This window comes from Scomber scombrus, chromosome 18 (assembly GCF_963691925.1).
Source record: "Scomber scombrus chromosome 18, fScoSco1.1, whole genome shotgun sequence".
Taxonomy (NCBI): Eukaryota; Metazoa; Chordata; class Actinopteri; order Scombriformes; family Scombridae; genus Scomber; species Scomber scombrus.
The window spans coordinates 24,693,339-24,714,528 of record NC_084987.1 but is presented as its reverse complement, the minus strand read 5'-3'; positions in this window follow the sequence as shown (position 1 = coordinate 24,714,528).

The following is a 21,190-nucleotide window of genomic DNA, read 5'->3' as shown; positions in this document are numbered from 1 at the left end:
ATTGAATATCTATAATTTCACTGTAAAATAATGTTACTGTACAATCAAAGTTTTCTCAGAGAATTTACCTTTCTCATTGGTTGGTTTTACAGACTTGTCTTCAGTTTCTCCTCCTGATGTTTTGTTGTCATCACTCTTCTCTGAATGTTCAGCATCATCAGGTTTATTCTTTGGATCGCTCTACGAGAAGTGATTTTATTCACATGGTTAGAGAAATTAGATTCAGTCAAAAAAAACATAAACATGACAATTATATGAGACTGATGATAAACACCCCACAATGATGAATCATTTTTTAACAATTTGAAGTGTTAGTCCGGTGTGAGACTTTAAATCTGATCCATCATAATAAATAATTAGTTAGTTTCCGAAAGGAAATGTTGTTACAATGATTTTTTTCTTTACCTGAAACTTGATTTCAGCTGCTTCCTTCTCTGACTCTTCTACTGCAGAAACAGAAAAAAACAGATTGCAAATAGGAAAGTTTATAAATGAATAAATAAACAACAACAGAGACACCAACAACAATGATAATAGTTATTATTATTGTTATTATTATTATTATTTTTTCTATTGCTGTTGAACTAATACTTTATTATTATATATTATAATAAGTTATTATTATTATTATTGTTGTCGTTATTATTATTATTATTATTATTATTATTATTATTATTATTATTTTTATCTGCGTTGTACATTAAGTACTGTAGATTCCCTTTAACCGTGATTTCTCCTCTTAGCCAAGCTTAGTCCATAGTGAAACAGGACCAAACATTAGTTCCTGCTACAATATTTAGAAATAATTGTGTTTGCATTTCACTCCTCTTTCAGCTGACATGTAATCAATGCAGGTAAACTTTTAGCAGCTATTCATACTAACTCAGTTGTCTGTTCCTCTGGTGCAAGGACCAACAGATACATCTTCTCCCTGTCCTCATAATAATGAACCAGCCCTACACTCAACTGAAGGAGGAGGTGAGCAGCATTGTGTTGAATGACATAACTGCATAACTGAGGGGTCTGTGGAACTTTATTTTTATTATCATTATGAAAGAAAGAAAGAAGTATTCATCTTTTCAATGATAAGGATTGGTAGTACACTTAGTCCAAACTTCTTCATTTGTTTGGTATATCATTCTATAAATGTTAATGTTATATTTTTTAATTGAGGTCAATTGATATTTAACTTTATTTTATGTCATTCATTAATGTTAAGAGAATTTTCCATTTAAGAATGTTAACATTAAGATCAGATTTAGCCTGTAAAAGACAATGTAAAGCACATTTCTTATAAAGGGTATCAGTCTTGCATCAAATAGTACATTTCACTGTAGCAGAATATTGCATGCTTGTCTGCACAGTTTAATTAATTTTTTCACAGCTCAATGTCTGTAAATATTGTACAGTGAGTTGTGGACTGCAAGATAGTTGCAAGCCTGCAGGCAGAGTTATTTAAGGCTCTGAATGGGTCAGTGGGCCTGTGCCTGGTGGTGGGGTCCAATGTGAGATCTTTTCATGGGGCCCAAAATTCCTGGAGACATGTCTGGGTCTGCAGCACAGAATACAATACAACAGGCTTTGGATAGACACATAATAATTCTAAGTACAGGATCAATTCACTGTTGGTTTGGCTCTGCACATTACATTTGTTAACAATGAGAAAAACATTCAGTATAATCCTCAACTTTATCTTATTATTGGACAATTAATGAAACAGTTTCTCTGTGTGGACTGTTTTATTGTTGTGAGTATTGATCATTTATCCTGCTAGAATTTAAGTTAATTGTTGTTAGTTTTAGCCGTTTAATTGAAGTATTATGTTAGTAGGTTAATTCTTGATTACCAACATTATAATTTCTCCTGTTGGATTTTGCTGAGACTCAGAAGAATCCATCTTTCCTGCGTTGTTGTATTCATGGTCCAGCAGGTCTTTCTCCTCTTTAGTGTCATCACACATCAGTCCACTGTAGCAGTGTGGATCATTCTCAGAGACCATCACATCTATTTTTTCCAACAGAGCTATGATCTCATTTCCATCCATCATACTGTTTTTACATGTGTGACACCTTTTTTCAGTGAAACTGCTGTTGGCTTTCAGGTCTGTCACTGCACTTTCACATGTTTCATCTGACTTATGAGTCACAACTGTCATTAAATAAGCAAGTGATTCTTTCCCAAAAGCTTTTTCTAACCACTGCACTCCTGAACTGTACTGGCTGCTATGCAGACCATTTGGTAACAGTAAGAGAAAGGCATGGATTCCTCTGTTTAATGGGAATTTGTCAATGCTTTGAAGACCAAGCATGTTAATGACAGATATGTGTCGACCACACAAATCATACAGTTTGGATGAAAACTGTTCAACATTTGTTTGGTCATCATGGTCAAATAAGATGTTTTTTAATCTGATCTCAGTGGAATTTGGTGTCACCAACTAACACAAGTGTGATCTCAGGAGTCAGTGAAACAAAATAGACAACATCAGTATAATAATCACTGAAACAACACTCTCAAATTTTTCCTAAGAGTTAATACAAGAAAATGATTCTCATGCTCTTTGATGTCTATTTTAGTTCTTGATTAAAATATTACCTTTCTCATTGGCTGTAGACAGTTCAGACTTGATTTCAGACTCTTCCTCTGTGGCATTCTTTTCTGACTGTTGAACTTCACCAGTTTCACTCACTGGATCACACTATGAAGACAATGAATTATTAATTATTTTTCTATTTGGAATCCAAAACCAAGAAAACAGCATCAACATAAATATAAAAGTTGAAGCTTAACAACACAAAGTGTTGTGCCAATTCAGAGGAAAATAAAGAGAGCAGTACATACTAAGAACAGTTACATGTAATTATATTCAAATGAAAAGTGAATGTTTTTTTGCTATCAGAAAAAAAAGGTAATGAAATCAGAAACTGTTCATCACTAGTCAAAACATAATTGAAAGGGATTTGATCTTGTAGTATAGAACCTGCTTTTTAAATTGTATTATCTTCTTATTTCAAATACTGATGTAACTTGTAACATGATAAATAAGTTGAACATATTTTACCTTCTTTTTAGCTGCACTCTCCTCCGACTTGTCTACTGGAAGTTCATGTAAGAAAAAAAGTTGCATATGATCATGTGGTTAGTATCGGTTTGCTAACCATCCGCAGATTGTGCATGTTTGTATTTTCAGTCTTTTAAAATTCCCTTCATCATTTGTCACAGATGCTATTACAGGTTTGATTTCATGCTCTCCTTCTCCTCCAGGTTCTGTGTTGTCATGGTTCTTTGACTCCATCTCATCTGCTCTTCGTCTTTACTGAGCCACATTCATCTTTGTAAAAGTTCATCTACAACATCAAACATTTTGGTAAACATCATAAAGATTTTACTGCTAGTAAACTGTTACAATTTGAAATATTACCAATGAAAAATTCACAGGTCCATTAAATGTAAGTGATGTATTTTGTTGCAAATGTTAATTCAAGGTGAGAAAACATGGCATATTTTGAAAAAAGGCAAATGATAGTAGAGGGAAATGGCATGAGTATCTTTACTAACAGGCTAACTAAACAGACTGTAATTTAAGTGCTTGTATTCATGCCTGGAAGCTGCAAATGTTTGCATCTTTCATTATGAGGATATTCGTCATTTCAGATGCACAAAGAAATGTAACAGGTAACTTTACAACACTGGATAAAATTTATAGGATGAATTGGACTGAGTACATTTTAAGCTGTTGGATCTTTTTAACTTTCTGCAAAGTGTCACATCCACTGTTCAAGGTGCTGATCTTGCCAAGGCCATGATTACAGGAGCTGTCCAGGGTACTTGGATTAGACTCCCCCTCATTACTTATTGTCAGAGTGCAGTATTTCATTATCATAGCTGTGATGTGAGGAGCGATACAGCAAGCTTTTCCTTGAAGGCCAAATTATTATTTAAACATTTTTTTAATGGTTTCTCAAACACATAAATGTATATTGTATCACCTGAAATACCATTCATAATATGAATATACATTTATCTTAACAAGTAACACAATTGTTCAATATATGCAGTGAAACATGTACTAGGTCACCAGCACTACCCTCATCTAAGCAATAGAACTACATTATCTGTTGATGATGCTTTCATACAGGTTTGCACATCTTTTGATGTACCCATTAACAAATCCCACACTCCACTCCTTATGTCAAGACGTTTATTTTCAGTACTCAGGATGTGTGTAAGTGTGTGTTTGTTGTTTTGGGGTATTTATTGAGCTGGGGCCTGTTTCAGGAAGTAGGTTTAACTAACTCTGAGTTAAAACCTTAACTCTAGGTTGACCGACTCTGAGCTGTCAAAGTTTTCGGTTTCAGAACAGCTGATAACAGTTAGTTCAATCAACTCAAAGTAACTGAGTGAAGCTCGTGCATGAGTAGATACCAAGCCCTCATCAATGGAGCACAGATAACATGATTCACCATGGCAACAGGTGAAACAAAGGGCTCAGTCCTCCTACTTCTCCCCAGTGGAGTCAGAAATATTAATGAATGCATGCAGATGATGAGTATATACTCAAGAAAACAAGCAATACAGTAGCAGCAGCAAAAGAACTTGAGCTGATGTGGCAGAAAATTACCAACCGAGTATAAAAGTTTTGTCTCGAGTGGTCCACTTATTCAACATTTATATTCTATGTATGTGTGTACGGCACATTTAATATTCATGCAGACCCCAACAGGTACAAAACGCAGGCCTACTTGGCAGCAACTGAATATGAAATATAAAAATATAGCTTAAAAAAGTAGGATAAGGTATTCATTACAAGCAGTTGTGATGTTGTTTAGCATGCCCTCATTAAACAGCATTCAGTGGCTACATTCAACATGTGATATATTTCAATAGTTAGTGAAATCTTCTAAGCAAAAAAGAAAGTCAATTTTTCAGCCATCCCAACACTGCCAGTATTTAATATTGTATATTTGAAAGCAACACCTAAATGCCTTTATACATACAACACTACCAAAGTGTAAACGTTTCAGTGCAAGAGTCACATTTCTTTTTTCTTTAAAAAAAAAAAATTTATGTTTGGGCACTTTCACCTTAATTTAACATTAGCTGGTATAGAGGTTGACAGGAAACAGGGAGAGAGAAAGAGGGGAAAGACCTGCAAGAATCGCAGGTCCTCGCTGGCATCGAACCAGGGACACTGTCATTATGAGGCATGCGCAGTAACCACTTGGCTATCAATAACTTTCAAATATCACGTGTCTGACAGCCTGACAGAAGGTTGCCTTGGTAACATGCAAAGCATCACAGATGTTACATATAAAACTGTCATTGGCAAAGAACAAAAACAAAGTGCAACACAAAGAATTAGTTCTGAACTGAGAGCATGTCCACGATGTGTCGAACAGACGATACGAGGGCTGAAAATATTCAGATTAATGATCGATTGTACAGAAAAACGGAAACACTCAAACAGAACATCATCAGAGAATGATAAAACATCCAAGCGGGGTCTGATCACCCTCTGACAGAGATTTCTGCTTCGTATTTGTGCTTCAATATTAACTAACTAAGAAATGTCTGACAGATTCTTCAGTCTGCAGGCTTCAGTAAAAAGGAGGAGAAACTCAGGGTTAGTTGAAAAAACCTGCCAGCGAGCAGGTTAGGTTCACGGAGTATGTTGCCATGGTAACTGACTCAGAGTTAAGCTGAACTGGCTTTGTGAAACCGAAAAACCAGAGTTTCCCTCATCTCAGGGTTAACTAACTCAGAGTTTTCACTAAACCTGCTTTCTGAAACGGGCCCCTGGTGTCATAGACGATCATGGAGAAAAAAACATCAAATAAGTGTTTTTGTGTGTATGGCTGCAAAGCTGCACAGCAACAAAACCCATTTAACAAAACCTCTCCCTCACTAGCCAGAACAGGCAAAGCTTAAAGAAGAAATATCAAGGCATGAAACTGAAGTTTTTCTTTGAAATGTTAAAGCCTGCGACAAAAAAACTGTATATGTGGGTCAATGACGTATAAGGATTTTCAACAACTCAATTTTAGAATAATAAAAACAAGCATATCTAATGCAGTAGTTCAAACATTCAGAATGTTGTGTACCTGAAAATTCATATTACAATTTGAAAGTGATTTTAGTGGGTTTTTCAAGATTAATTGGCACTGGCCTTAAAAAAAAGTCATGTGGTGCGACCATGATTCATCTTGAAATATCTTATATAAATAAAAGATCATCATTTACAAAAAAAAAAAAAAAATGCAAATACTTTGTTTCCAAACACTTTATGTTATATTACTGAAAACTTGTAAAAAAAAAAAAAAAAGTGAAGCGTGTTAAGTAAATTGATTTATTTCAAGATGAATCATGGTCGCACCACATGACTTTTTTTAAGGCCAGCGCCAATTAATCTTGAAAACCCCCCCACTATAATCACTTAATTTCAAATGTATAATATCTTCAGGTACACAACATTCTGAATGTTTGAACTACTGCTTTAGATATGCTGGTTTTTATTATTCTACAGTTGAGTTGTTCCAAATCTTTATACGTCATTGACCCATGTACAGATTTGACAAGGTATTTATACAAACATATTGTAAAAATGTACAATCTCACCTTTGTTTCTCGATGTCAGAAATCTTGCTGACCTGTGTGGATGTGTCTTCCTCCTCTGTACCAGCTTTACCAGTCAGCATCCTTTATATACTGTAGATGTCTGAGGATCACAGTATTTGTTCTGGGTGTACCCATCACAAACTCCTCCTACCAGCTCTGAACAAACTTTATGTGGTGTGATAACAGCCTGAGTTATTCTGAAAGTGAAAAGTGAAAGTAAGAGAGTTGTATCATGTGATTTCTCGGACATGGTGTGGTTTAGAGGAAAGTCATTAGACTGGTAAACACGGGCGGACTCAGTCTGCACGAGGGACACAGGAAAAAATATATAAAGGGCCTCTGATACAGTACATTCAATGGGCCTCCATCAGTAGAGAAAATGATGCATGTTTGATAAAAAAAAGGTTTCCTTGAATATTTTATACAGTGACTCAGACTATAAGGAAACAACACCTTTGTGTTAAATAGGATTTTCTTTTTAAACATTTATTTTGCAAGCATTTCTGTAATAAAATACAGGGTAATGGGTAACATTTGAAATGTTTAACAAACACATCTGTAGTAAAAACATGGAACTATTAACATTATGTCTGGGAAGTGAGAAGCAAGATTGATGAAATAAAGGAAGCATTCTTTTGACCATGAGTATTTAACCTTGTTCTGATCAGTTGGGATGTCCATCTGAATAGAAAGCAGCAGAACATCTGACAGCCTTCCTTCTCCATGTCTGTTTCTAAATTTGTCTTGTTGAACATAAGTTTGGAGAACTGATGCAGTTGTCAGTGGTGTCAAAGAATTGATGCAGAGCTAGTTAACCCAAAGTAAAGAACTTGTCAGGAGACCAGAATGTCTTATGTAGGAACATCTATTGAAGCTTGATCAAGTTACAGTACAAGTGAAACACTGCGATGCCACTGAATTCTGCAGTCTGCTTCTGGACAAGAATATCTAAACCCTTCACCAAATCCTCAACCTAACCACCTAAACATAAGTTTATTCTTCACACATCTGTGGCTCCACTGGTTACTGAACTATAAACAAGACACAATATTGATTAAAGTTAACTGAAGTCATGTTGTCTGTACACAGATAACTTGCTATCCGTTCTGAGAGGAGACCAGTCTGATCATCTGCACAAAGCACAGAATATCTCCTCCCAACCAGCTACTTATGCCAGCCAACCTCAGTAGGCAGAGAGATTAACTGCTCTGAAAGAGACAGGTCATGGCCTTCAGCTCCCAGCATAGAAAATGACCAGAGAATGACCCGAGGCGGGGAGCACAAATATTTCACCAACAACTGGCAATGCAGCATTTCTTTGGAGGAGTTAAGTTCAGTGACAGTACTGAATTACAAACAATCTTGAAAGACTGGGCAGCTCTGTTATTTGTCCTGTCTTTCCAGTTACTTGGGGCAGTAAGGCACTGACTGACATACAACAATAGATTTGCACTATTTCTCCTGCCATTGTCATTGTAGCGGACATACGGCTGAACATCATCTGCCCATAGTCACCTTTGACCCTGAGACCTTAAACCCCCCCTCCCCCCTTACTGTCTGCTGCACTTTGCAGTTCCCTTTGTATTGTCTCCAGTTTTCTGTTTTTGGCATTCAGTAAACACATTTTGAAAATACTCTAATGATTTCCTTAAAGATTTTATGGCAACACAAGGTTGTGTTCTAGTTAGTACCAAATATTTATTATAGAGATGATTAAGTATGTAGCTAGCTACTACACAGCTACAATATATTATTATACAGTTTTCGGCAGGAATAAAAATAAAAACAATTTAGAAAATACAGTCTACATAGATTATTAAGGGAGTGTGTGTGTGTGTGTGTGTGTGTGTGTGTGTGTGTGTGTGTGTGTGTGTGTGTGTGTGTGTGTTGGTAGTGTGGTCTGTAAGTGATTTTACTTTGATTATTGTGGAGGTGTAGATCATATAAACATGCATATAAATGCAGCAGTAGTGGTAGATCAGTGGAGTTTAAGTGAAATTGTGTTCCTTGCTAAGCTATGTTTAGGCAGGTGAAAGACAAATAGACAAACAGGCAGAAATGACTAAGTAACAGTATTAGCATCTGCTGATATTTGTGTAAACAATCTGTTACTGGTACCAAGAATTTTTGCTTCAGTGCATTCCTCACGTTTGTGTGTGATTTCCCTGTTGCACGTATGAAAATGATGTACTGTAATGAATATGTATGCAAATTACTTACAATAATTCTTTGTGAACAGTAGTGATTCTGATGCATCTTGGCAGGTCTGATTTCTGTATCTGCATTTCACATTTAGTGGAGTTTGGGTTTCACATAACAAGATCAGAAAGGCAATAAACACATTAAACGGAGGTAAAGGTCCTATTTTATGAGTTTTAATATTAAACATTAACATTTTGATGAACAGTCTCATATCCATCACGTAGGTGTTATAAATCACTGATGCCCAGATTTCTTAGCATCTGCATTTCTTTTAAATGAGGGATGACAACGTAAAGTGAAAGTAGGACAGCTGTGACTCATGACTTCTCTGATATGTATTCAAGATACTGTGAACACTAAATTAAACATTAACCTGTTATTGAAGCTTTGGTTTCTTACTTATCTACAGCCCACACATAAAGTCCAACAGTAATCTGTGCTTATCAGGTTGATAAGCAAATGATCCTGAGTTTGTTCTTCTCTGACCATTTTAGAAATCAGGTGCATCTGACAAAGTTTCAATTTGTTTGTGTGTGCTGCAATTAACAACCCTTCGTCCAGAGGCTCATAGCCTGTTGTTCAGCAAACAACCTGTTGCTGAACACTAGCAAAACCAAGGAGATGGTGATGGACTGGAGGAGGAAGAGAGTAGACCCCACCCCACTACAGATAGACAGTGTCTGTGTGGAGAGAGTCTCTTCTTTCAGGTTTCTCGGTGTGCATGTGGCTGACGATAACATGGCACACCAACACATCAGCGGTTGTGGGCAAGGCTCAGCAGAGACTGCACTTCTTAAGACTACTGAAAAAATGCCACCTTGAGGCAAAGCTGCTGCAGACCTTCTATCGCTCCATGATAGAAAGCGTGCTGGCGTACTGCATCACGGTGATGTATGCCGGCTGCACAGCCAAGGACAGAAAAGCCCTGCAGGGGGTCATCAAGTCGGCACAAAATATCATTGGCTGCCCCCTGCCCTCCCTGGAGGACATTGCAGACTCTCGGGGGCTAAACAGGGCAAGGAAGATCCTGTCTGACCCATCTCACCCCTCTTCAAACTTCTGCTCTCTGGCAGAAGATACAGGGTCCTGAAGATCCGCACAAACGGGCTCAGAAACACTTTCTATCTCTGGGCTATCAGGCTCCTGAACAGTTAACCACCCACCCCCCACCCCCAGCACCTCAACTCAGCACCTTCTATACACTACAGTATTCAACACCTACCTCAGGTTACATAGGCATAAGTGCAATATGCGCAATATACTGTGTATGTGTGTTTGTGTGTTTGAGTTTGAGTTTGAGTTTATTTTATTTCGATCAGCAAAAAAAATAAAAAATAAAACCACAAAAAAGAAAACAGTAACACATCCCTCTAACAGGGCTACATGGCTGTTCGATAGGGTCAGGGCTGAAGCTACAAGCTTATTAATGCCCTAACCTTTAAACCATACATGTAAATATATGTATATACATTACCTATACATAAACAAACAAGCATACATGGCATCTACACAGATATACATACACCTACATGAACATACTCAGCAAATATCAAGCAAAATAAATATTTAATATTAATCCCAAAAATCATTCGCCACCGTCAAGACTGTATCTTTCCAAAATAAATTTTTTTGAACTTATTTTTAAATTGCAACAGATTTGTACTTTTTTTGATCTCATCAGTTAACTTGTTCCACAGCTTCACCCCACAGACAGATACACACATGCTTTTCAGAGTAGTGTGAACAATTGGTTGTTTAAAATTCCATCTCCCTCTTAGATCGTATTTCCCTTCTCTATCACTAAAGTGTTTTTGTATATGGCCAGGAAGTAATTTATAATGTGCTTTATGCAGAATTTGTGCGGTTTTGAACTGTACTAGATCCCAAAATTTCAGTGTCTGTGATTTTATGAACATTGCATTGGTGTGATCATAATAACCTGCTTTGTTCACTATTCTTATTTTTCTCTTTTGCATATTGTATATTGGCTGTAGGTTGCTTCTGTAGGTGTTTCCCCATACTTCAACACAATAAGTCATATTTGGTAACACAAGTGTACAATACAGTGTTTGTAAAGATTTATTATTTAATATATACCTTGTTTTGCAGAGAATCCCTACCGAGCGCATTCATTTAGACCTAATATATTTGATATGTGGTTTCCAGCTGAAGTTATGGTCGATAATTAATCCTAAAAATGTGCTCTCATTTACTCTTTCCAATTTAACACTATCAATCATTAATTCAATCGAAGTATTCAGTTGTTTATTCGTATTCCCAAACACCATGAATTTGGTTTTTTTTTTTATTTAATGATAATTTATTTGCAACGAACCACAACTTTAGCTTCCCCAATTCTGCTGCAGCAGTCTCTAACAGCTGCTGAAGATTCTCACCTGTACAAAAAATATTTGTATCATTAGCAAACATTACATATTTAAATATTTTGGAAACATTGCATATGTCATTTATGTACAATATGAAAAGTTTTGGTCCTAAAATCGACCCCTGTGGTACCCCACAAGTGATACTTTAAAGAGACGATTTTGTATCCTGCACTTGCACAAACTGTTTTCTGTTTTCAATGTAACTTCTTAACCACTGTAGCCCTACCGCTCTGATCCCATACCTTTCCAGTTTTTGTATTAGGATATCATGATTAATTGTGTCGAACGCTTTTTTCAAAGCGTTTCAATGCAGCTCTAAATCTGTTCTTATGAACATTTTACAGATAAACAATGTTGATTCAACTGACTTTTGTGTGTTCATTTTGTTTGTATGCGCAAGTTTTAATCTGCATAGGGCTGCAACCAATGACTCTCTGCTAATTTATCTTGATAAATCATCATCTTCAGTGCAAGAGTCAAATTTTGTTTTTTTGAGATTTATGTTTGGGCACTTTCACCTTAATTTAACAGTAGCTGGTTTAGAGGGGGACAGGAGAGAGAGAGAGAGAGAGAGAGAGAGAGAGAGAGAGAGAGAGAGAGAGAGAGAGAGAGAGAGAGAGAGAGAGCCCTGCAGCAAAAGTTCCTCGCTGGTATCGAACCAGCGACACGGTCACTATGAGGCATGCGCAGTAACCACTTGGCTTTCAATACCCTTCAACTATTGCATTTCTGACAGCCGACAGACCGTTGCCTTAGAAACATGCTCAGTGTCACCGCTGTTACATAAAACTGCCATTGGCAAAACAAAAACAAAGTGCAACACAAAGAATTAGTTCTGAACTGAGAGCATGTCCACGATGTGTCGAACAGACGATACGAGGGCTGAGAATATTCAGATTAATGATCGATTGTACAGAAAAACGGAAACACTCGAACAGAAAATCATCAGCTGATAAAACATCCCAGCGGGGTCTGATCACCCTCTGACAGAGATTTCTGCTCAGTATTTGTGCTTCAATATCAACTGGCTCTTTAAGAAAAGGACACCATGTCTGACAGCTCCTTCAGTCTGCAGGCTTCAACTAAAAAGGAAGAGAAACTCAGAGTTAGTTCTAGAAAACCTGCCAGCGAGCAGGTTACGTTCACGGAGTATGTTGCCAGGGTAACTGACTCAGAGTTAAGCTGAACTGGCTTTTTGAAGCCGAAAAAAGTTTTATTATATAAATATAATATAGCTTATGTTCGTTTTGACCAGTGAAGTCATTTTCAATATTGCGATATTTCAAATGTTTAAACCATGAATAGGCTAACAATGTCAAGGTGTTGCTGATGTGTCCCTATCAACATTGATTTCAGGCCATTTTAGCTGTTTTAACTCCACATGTTAAATAATGTTATTAGCAGTGGCGGCCGGTCAATGCGGGGCGCTGGGGCGCCGCCCCCATCAAATATCTGGCCAAAATCTACTTAAACATATTAAACATAAATGAATTAGAAAATGCTAAATAATTATGAAATAAATAGTATTTGTTAGCAAGATGGTCCTGTTAGCCTCTAAGCACCTGTCATTATTCATTATAAATCGATTCCAAATGGTATTTTATTAATTTCTATATGTACTTCCTGTATGCGGGGCGCCGGACTAATGGAAGTCAATGCAAGCCCTCAAACTTTTGACAAGCACATGACCTGAGGCTGCTCTCTCATTGGCCTGCATCACGTTTCCCACGGGGCGCAGCTCAGTGCGCCCCGGACACGCCCACTTTTATTGGCAGCGAATTGTTGTTGTTTCATGTTTTTTAATCTACTGTGATTGGACAGTTCCGGCTGTCATTCACGCCCTCCCGTCAGCTGCTGTCACCCAAACTCCTGCTGACGGTAGGTTCAGGAGATGACGTTAAAGTGGAGCCGCGGAAATTAAAGAAGATTATTTTGTAATTTCTCTACAAAAACCTAATTTCACAAGACTTTAACTAGAAGAGAGAAAGAGGATAAAGCAGCAGCAGGTGATGGAGGAGCTGAGAGTTTCTCCTGCTGATGAAATGATAAACGGAGCTGGCTAGCTGGATGTTTTGTGAGTTATTCCTTTTATTGCTTAATCTGTTTGCTGTTTCAAAGTGTCAGCACCGAAGCGTTGTGGACAATGACAGGGGAACGAGACCTAAAACATCTCTCTGAAAAAAATCAAACAGAAAGCTGCAGCCATCGAGACAATAGCATGGAGCTAAGTTGTTTTTAGCAGACTTAGCATTGCTGAGCTCTTTCTGCAGCTGTTTCACCACATCTGGCCACATGTAGACCTCCGCTATGCCAAGCTCCAGAAGAGGAACATAGATTCAGTCAGTGGCTGCATCCAGCAGCTCCAACAGGACATATAAAAGATCAGGTAGTAGCTGCATTACTGTTATTAATATTGTAAAGTGTTAAAAAAAATACTTTATAAAAGACATATCTATGAAGTGTAAAAAACTAAAATGCATAAATGCAGGATAAGAAATGATGAAAGTAATTTTGACTATTACAGTTGATTTGGGTACATTTCATTATTAAAATAAGTTAAATAAATTATGCCTAATCACAGCAGTGTATAGTGCTTAATGCGCCATCTATTGTCATCTTTAGGTATTGCAACAACTAACAGATTACAGTGAAATCAGGACTGAAGACACAATAACTAAAATATAGGTGGTGTCTCTTTTTAAGCATATTACGTTATTGGTAACTCTGCTTTAACTGATGGTATCTTTAGGTGATGTGAGTGAAATGGGCATTTTATCATGTCTGGTTATAATTTTTTATTCCTCTCTCTGTGGGTCTGAGATACTATACTGGGACAAACCAGGGGACATTATAGTGTGTTGTGTTGATTTTAGATTAGTTTTTCTTTCTTAATTATATTTTTTTGCTGCGGTATGAAGTGGTGCTACGGCTTATTTGACACTAACCCTAGGACCACCAACCATCAAACTGCGCCCCCCCAAACATTTTTGTCACCAGCCGCCACTGGTTATTAGTAAGATGATCTCTGCATAGTTGCTAGGTTTGTGTGTTTTCTGTGAAAACTGGGTTGAATATGATAAAGATTGAAAAGTTGGATATGATGAATACTTGATATGATTATATGGCAACACTCAAATTTAAACTGTGTGACATATTAATGAGCGCTGCAGCCTGACAGCAGCAGAAGTGGAGTCAGTGATGAACAGTGATGAATTTAAAATGAATAGTAGCTTATTCATGGTTTAAACATTTGAAATATCACAGAATTGAAAATGACCTCACTGGTCAAAACTAACATAAGCTGATATTATATTTACATTTCAGGTGTTGGGTGTGTTTAGTATCTTTACTTTACTTAGTGTGTGTTGGCACTGTGTGGTCTATAACTTGGCCTTTCTAGGAACATTTAGAAGAAATTATTATTATTACCATTATTTTAATAATTATTATTGTTGTTGTTTCCCTCATCATGCTCTGTGATGACATCACTGCACTGTTTAATCTTTTTATTTCCTTTCTTATTGTCAGTTTCTTTCTGTTATATACATATAGTGTCTTTTCAAATTAAAATTCCGTCTTCACTGAAATAAAAAAAATCAAAGCAATAAAAAGAATACAGTACAAATGCAAACTTAAATGTGTGTATTGGGTCATTTACATCATTCTTCTGAGATCTTTGAATTTTAATTTGTTTGTAATTTAGTAAATATAATTTTACTACAATATAATGTTACATTACAATCAAAGTTCTCAGAAATAAATGAGTAGTTTAGAAAGCAAAAGCTGTTTTTTTAACCTTGATTTCAGCTACATTCACCTCCAACTCTTCTATTGGAAAGTCATGAAAGAAAAAACAGATCACACAACAGCTTCTCAAATGTGAGGACTTGAAGCTTTGACATTATAGTAAATAGAACATCTTTGAATTTTGGATGATAGATCAGACACAATAAGACATTTAAAGACATCACCATGAGGTCTAAGAAATAACTACAGTTATCTGACATTTAATAATAAAGACAAAACAATTTATCAAGATAATAATGAGCAGATTAGTTAGCAGAAGAGTTGTTCATTGCAGCTTTACACACATTCAAACTTGCACATACAAACAAATTGAAGCTTTTGTGAGAAACATCTGATTTTTAAAATAGTCAGATAAAAATGAACTTCAAGAGTGATCAGGACCATTTCTAAACTGATGAGCACAGATTACTGTGTTGGACTTTATGTGTGTGTTATAGATAAACATCAGTGATATCTTATACCTACGTACATAATAATATATTAAAACTCATAAAATACGACCTTTACCTCCATTAAATGTGTTATCTGTCTTTTTTTAATCTTATGTGAAACCCAAACTCCACTAACTGGTTAATGTTTCATTTAGTGTTCACAGTATTGTCACAACTTATCAGAGAAATCATGAGTTACAGCTGTCCTACTTTCACTTTACGTTGTCATCCCTCATTTAAAAGAAATGCAGATACTAGACCTGCCAACCCTGATTGAATTACTTTAGTACTACTTCAGAGACCTAGATGTATCAGATACAAACCATTGCTGTTCACAATGAATTACAGTACATCATTTTCATACGTGCAGTGGGGAAAACAGACAAAAAGTGAGGGATGCACTGAGTGAGGGATTCTTGATATCAATAACAGATTGTTTACACAAATATCTACAGATGTCAATACTGTTAGTTGGTCATTTATGTCTGTTTGTCTATTTGTCTTTCACCTGCCTAAACATAGCTTAGCAAGGAACACAATTTCACTTAAACTCCACTGATCTAACACTACTGCTGCATTTATGTAGTTTCTATTGTCTACACATCCACAATAATCAAATTTGAAGTCAGTTTGATTTCAAATATAATTTGATGACAATTTAGCTGTAAAACTCTAACCAGCCTAAACAGACTATTTTGTAGCTATAGTGAAATACATATTTTACAGCTGGTTAATATAACTGTTGTCATTATAGGTAGGCTATTACGTAATGGTATGCTCTAATAACAATACAGGCTGAATATGAACATGGTTTTACTGTAGAAGAAATCACACATCTTACATATTGTGTTTATTTGTAGTGAACACAATATGTTCTCCTCAAAGTTTTCCTAGACAGGCCAAGTTATAGACCACACAGTGTCAACACACACTAAGTAAAGTAAAGACACAAGTAAAGATAAAAAGCTAACAACACTCAACACCTGAAATTTAAATATAATATCAGCTTATGTTAGTTTTGGCCAGTGAAGTCATTTTCAATTCTGTGATATTTCAAATGTTTAAACCATGAATAGGCTACTATTCATTTTAAATTCTTCACTGTTCATTACTGACTCCACTACTGCTGCTGTCAGGCTGCAGCTGTCAATATGTCACACAGTTTGAATTTAATCATATCAAGTATTCTTCATATTCCACTATTCATCATATTTAACCCAGTTTTCACACAAACCTGGCAACTCTGCAGAGATCATACTATCAATGTTATATCGAGTTAAAACAGCTTGATGGTCTGAGATCAGTACAAATATTGGTAGAGACAATTCAATCCCTAGTTCAACACCTTGAAATTGCTAGTACCACCGTCGATACGCAAATCTATGCCCAGGTGGCAAAAGTACTCACATTATGTACTTAATTGTAAGTATAGACTATAAAAAAAATAATTTAAAAAAGTCAAAAAAAATGACAGTCAATGATACACAATACCTCTTTTGATAACTCGACAAAATGAAAAAAGTTCTCGGCACAAGAAAAAAGGATAGTTTTCCTCTTTTGTTAACAACCTGCACAGAAAAAAAATCACTGGACACAGTCTGGTTTTGCTGCAAGAAACATTTCAGACAGAATATATATAAATATATAATATATAATATAAATATTTGGGCTGTCAGCGTTAACGCGTTAAGCATGATGTGATTTTTTAAATCGCTCCTCACTGACTCACTCACTGTCACAGATTGCTGTTATAATGGACCTCACTGTGCACAGTGCACAGCATGTGTTCATATGGTAGGAGTCTTCCTGCTGCTGTCATATTCCTGCAGTCTGCACATTGTTAGACTAGTAGATTTTGATATGAACAGCCGGAAGGGCAGCATCTTACCGGAGCACACACCACAATAAAATAAATAAATCGGTTTTCTATCACTTATTTGTACGTCATGTCTTCTTTTTATAAAGTCACTGAGGTTGAAACAAGTAACGAGTCTGTTTTAACAATGTAAGGAGTAAGTCCAGAGTACCCAGAGTTGGGCAAGGGTAAGGTACCTTTGGCTGCATTGTTTTCCATTGTATTATCTTCTGCTAGGTTTAGGGGTGCTGATCCTTTGTATTTTGGTTTTCATTTGACATAGAGTAGGTAGTTAGGTTTTTGTTTAGAATTATTCTATTTGTTGTGTATAAGTCATTAGGCATTAAGCTCTGTTTCATTTGTAAGGAGTTCTCTTTTCGTTATCTTTGTTTATTTATTTATCAGCACCTGGCGGCCCTTTTCGGTTGCATTTATTATTTGTCACCACGTGTCAACATTAACTGTAATAAATACCCCCTTATTTCAGAATCCATTCCACCGGGTTGAGTGTAACTTTCCCTTTTCCCCTACGAGCTGGGGTTCGTAACAGTCGTGAAATCATTAATTCATTAAAGGCCAGGCTCACAACTTTTCATGTCTCATGTCTGTCTCAAATGATCATGTTTTTCTTGCCGTAATCATTCTTCTGTTCATACTGGCCATAAAGGACCCCTTTATAATGCACTTTCAATGTTAGTGATGTGGTCAAAAGCCTCCACCCACCTTATTTAAGAATCTATTATGAGGCTTTAGTCATCCATGAGTCAAATCAAGTTTATATCTTCCTGTATTACAGTGTTTTTACTGCCAAATTCCATCATTATCTTTCTACTGCAATAAAACAGTGAAACAGTGTTCTTCAAGGTACAAAAAATTCATATGAACTTCAAGATGAGGACTATGGATTTTATTCCCTGTTTTTTTTTGTTTTGTTTCCAGTAAACAAAAACATTTATTTTGAAAAGTCACTATATGTACCGTTATATAACAGAAAGAAAATGACAGTAATACATGTAAGAAAAAGATGAAACAGTAGTAATGTCATCACAGAGCAGGTGGAGGAAAACAACAACAATAATAATGATAGTAGTATTTAATTCATAGTGAAATGAATAGTGCTACAGTATTAATAACATAGAACAGCTGGCAGGTTAGAGGGTGCAGGTGGACGTTTGTGGTGGGATCAGTTCCTGCAGGTAGGGAGGTTCATGTCAGCTGATGGATTTGTATGTAAGTAGCAGGAGTTGTAGTTAATCCTGAAGGAGACAGAGAGCCAGTGCAATGAAAACTGAATTGGTGTTCTATGTTTGTCTTTTCATGATCTCATCAGGATCCTGGCAGCCCTGCTCTGAATGAACTGGAACCTTTAAATGCTCCTGCCAGAGATCTCTGTGAAGAACACATTGCAGTAGTCCAGTCCTGAGGAGATAAAGACACGGAGAAGTTTCTCTGAATCTGACAGGGTTATAAAGAGATGGAGTTTAAAGATGTTGTAGAGTGTTGCATAGATATCTTAAGAAAAGCTGATTTCATTTACATGGAGAATTTGAGATTAATCATTTCTTTGTCGTGTTAACAGTCATAAAACAGCTACAAGGTAAAGATATGACACCGATGATCAACAACTGAAAGTGGTGAACCACTGATTAAACATGTGAACTGTTTATTCACATGTGACACAGCTGCATTTTCCTCCAACTCCTCAGAATCATGTAAGAACAGATTGCACAACAGCAAAGTTAAAATAAATAAAAAGATGATAAAATAGATTTGTTTGTATAATCCAAATAATAATAATAATAATAATAATAATAATAATAATAATAATAATAATAATAATAAACATTTGCTGATTTGCTGAATATGAATCAGTGCCGCTTTACTCTCACACTCATATACCAATTAAAACACTTCAACTTCAACATTTTACTACCTGTGACCAGACCATCTCATTTCAATGGTTTAGAAATAATTGACTTGTTAGTTATTTAGGTTCAGTGTTGTAAAGCCCAGCAGCACCACCTGGTGGACTAAAATGAGAGTGACAGTCTCAGAGTGTCTGCTGCCTCACCTTTTCACTGAATGCAGTGAGAGGAATTTAGGAATACAAAGTCAACACTGTGCAGAGTTCAACAGCAATGATTACATGTAGAGCTTCCTTTGCATAGAATAGACTGCTTAATTGTGATGATGATAATTGGACCAAACTGTGATGATAAAAGTCATTGAATTGAATAATTTGTGCTTATAGATTAAGTGAAATTTCACCATCACACTACTTACTTGTTGTCTCAGGACAGAGAACCATCTTCCATCTTATTAGCTCCAGGGCTCTTCACCAACACCAGCATCCAATATGAACATGGTAAGATGAACTGCTTTGTTTCTGCTTTTATAAATGATAGATTTACTCAGTGTAAAAATTACTAAATGTAATCTTTCATTTTTTAATTAAACTGGTTGAAACTCTGAACTTCACAACAACTTGAATTGAACAATGTGGAGCTGAAAGCTGGAGATCAGCTGAAAATATAGAGGCTAATTCACCATGATGCTGATAGGTAAGCTAAACAAAGACTTACATTTATTCTATAGCAGCCCCTCAATGGAATAAACTAATGTAAAGTTATCTATGTAATAATTATAAGTCTTGAACAATGTGTACTTTCATTCTGCGTGGAGCATTCATGTTTTTATTAATATTCTGAATGTGAATATGTGTCTAATATTCTGAGCTCTACAAACACAAACATTAAGATTACATTTATTAGATAGTCTCTGATCCGCTCAGATTCCAGATCGACCTCGGCTGTGATGCAGAGGTCATTTCCTTACTTCAATATTTACTGTTGTGCTTCAGAAAATAAAAGGTTTACATTCAAATAGTCTTTGAATGTCAGTTTTCACTAATTGAAGCCTGATCCTGATTTAAAGCTCAGCTCATTTTCGTCAATGTAAATACTGTAAATATTACAGATTTTAACAACAGTTAGTGAAAACATTGGTAATGATGATGTGAGGTCAAAGTAACATGACAAATCTTCACATCAGATAAAATGTACTTTTCAGTAAAAAGTGTAACTTGTTTGATGGCCCTAGGCCTCAATACTAACTACTTCTACTTCGTGCCTTTGCTTCTCTCCTCCCAGATGGTCTGGTCCCTCCCACCTCATCAAGGGATTGAGGTCACCTGTTGGGAGCCTTTTTAAAAGGGTATTTCAAGATGGTGTCCTCTCTCTCTCTGTATCTCGTCCTCCTGGAAGGCTGGTGCCTTTCAGGCAATCTATGTGGTTTTGGTTTTAGATTGTGTTGAATGTGTTGAATGTAGCCTTGGTTCATGTTCTTTTTTACTTTAAAACTCTTTGGTCCAGAGAGATTAAGACTAGTTCTAGACTAAATACAGGATTCTGTGAAAATATCCATGGAGAAACTACTGTAGTTTTGGACTTGACTTAATCCCTGTCCAGGAAATCAGCCCCATGGTTATTGAATTTGCTATCTTTAATAAATGACTTCTTTAATTTGAGCTATTACTGTGTGGTCCTCCCTTCTTTGTTATGCTCTTAAACAAGCTGGGTATAACACTTTCCATTTAAACCACATTGTGTCTCCTATAACTTTAAACTGCTTTACTTTAAACTATTTTTTCTCAGGAAGTTGAATTGAAAAACAGCTAAAGGTGAAGGAAATAATTCTGTCTCATGGTGAGAAGTAAAGTTTCAGTTCTTAAGAATGAATGTTTTAATTTATTCACTAAACAGAAAATAAATGGTAACCTGGATGTGAAATCTGTGGCTGAAGTATTTGAGCACCACTGGTGATTAATCTGACCCATCAAACAAGACGAGGGAAAAATACAGCTGGACAACATCATAACATCCTCAGCATTTCTC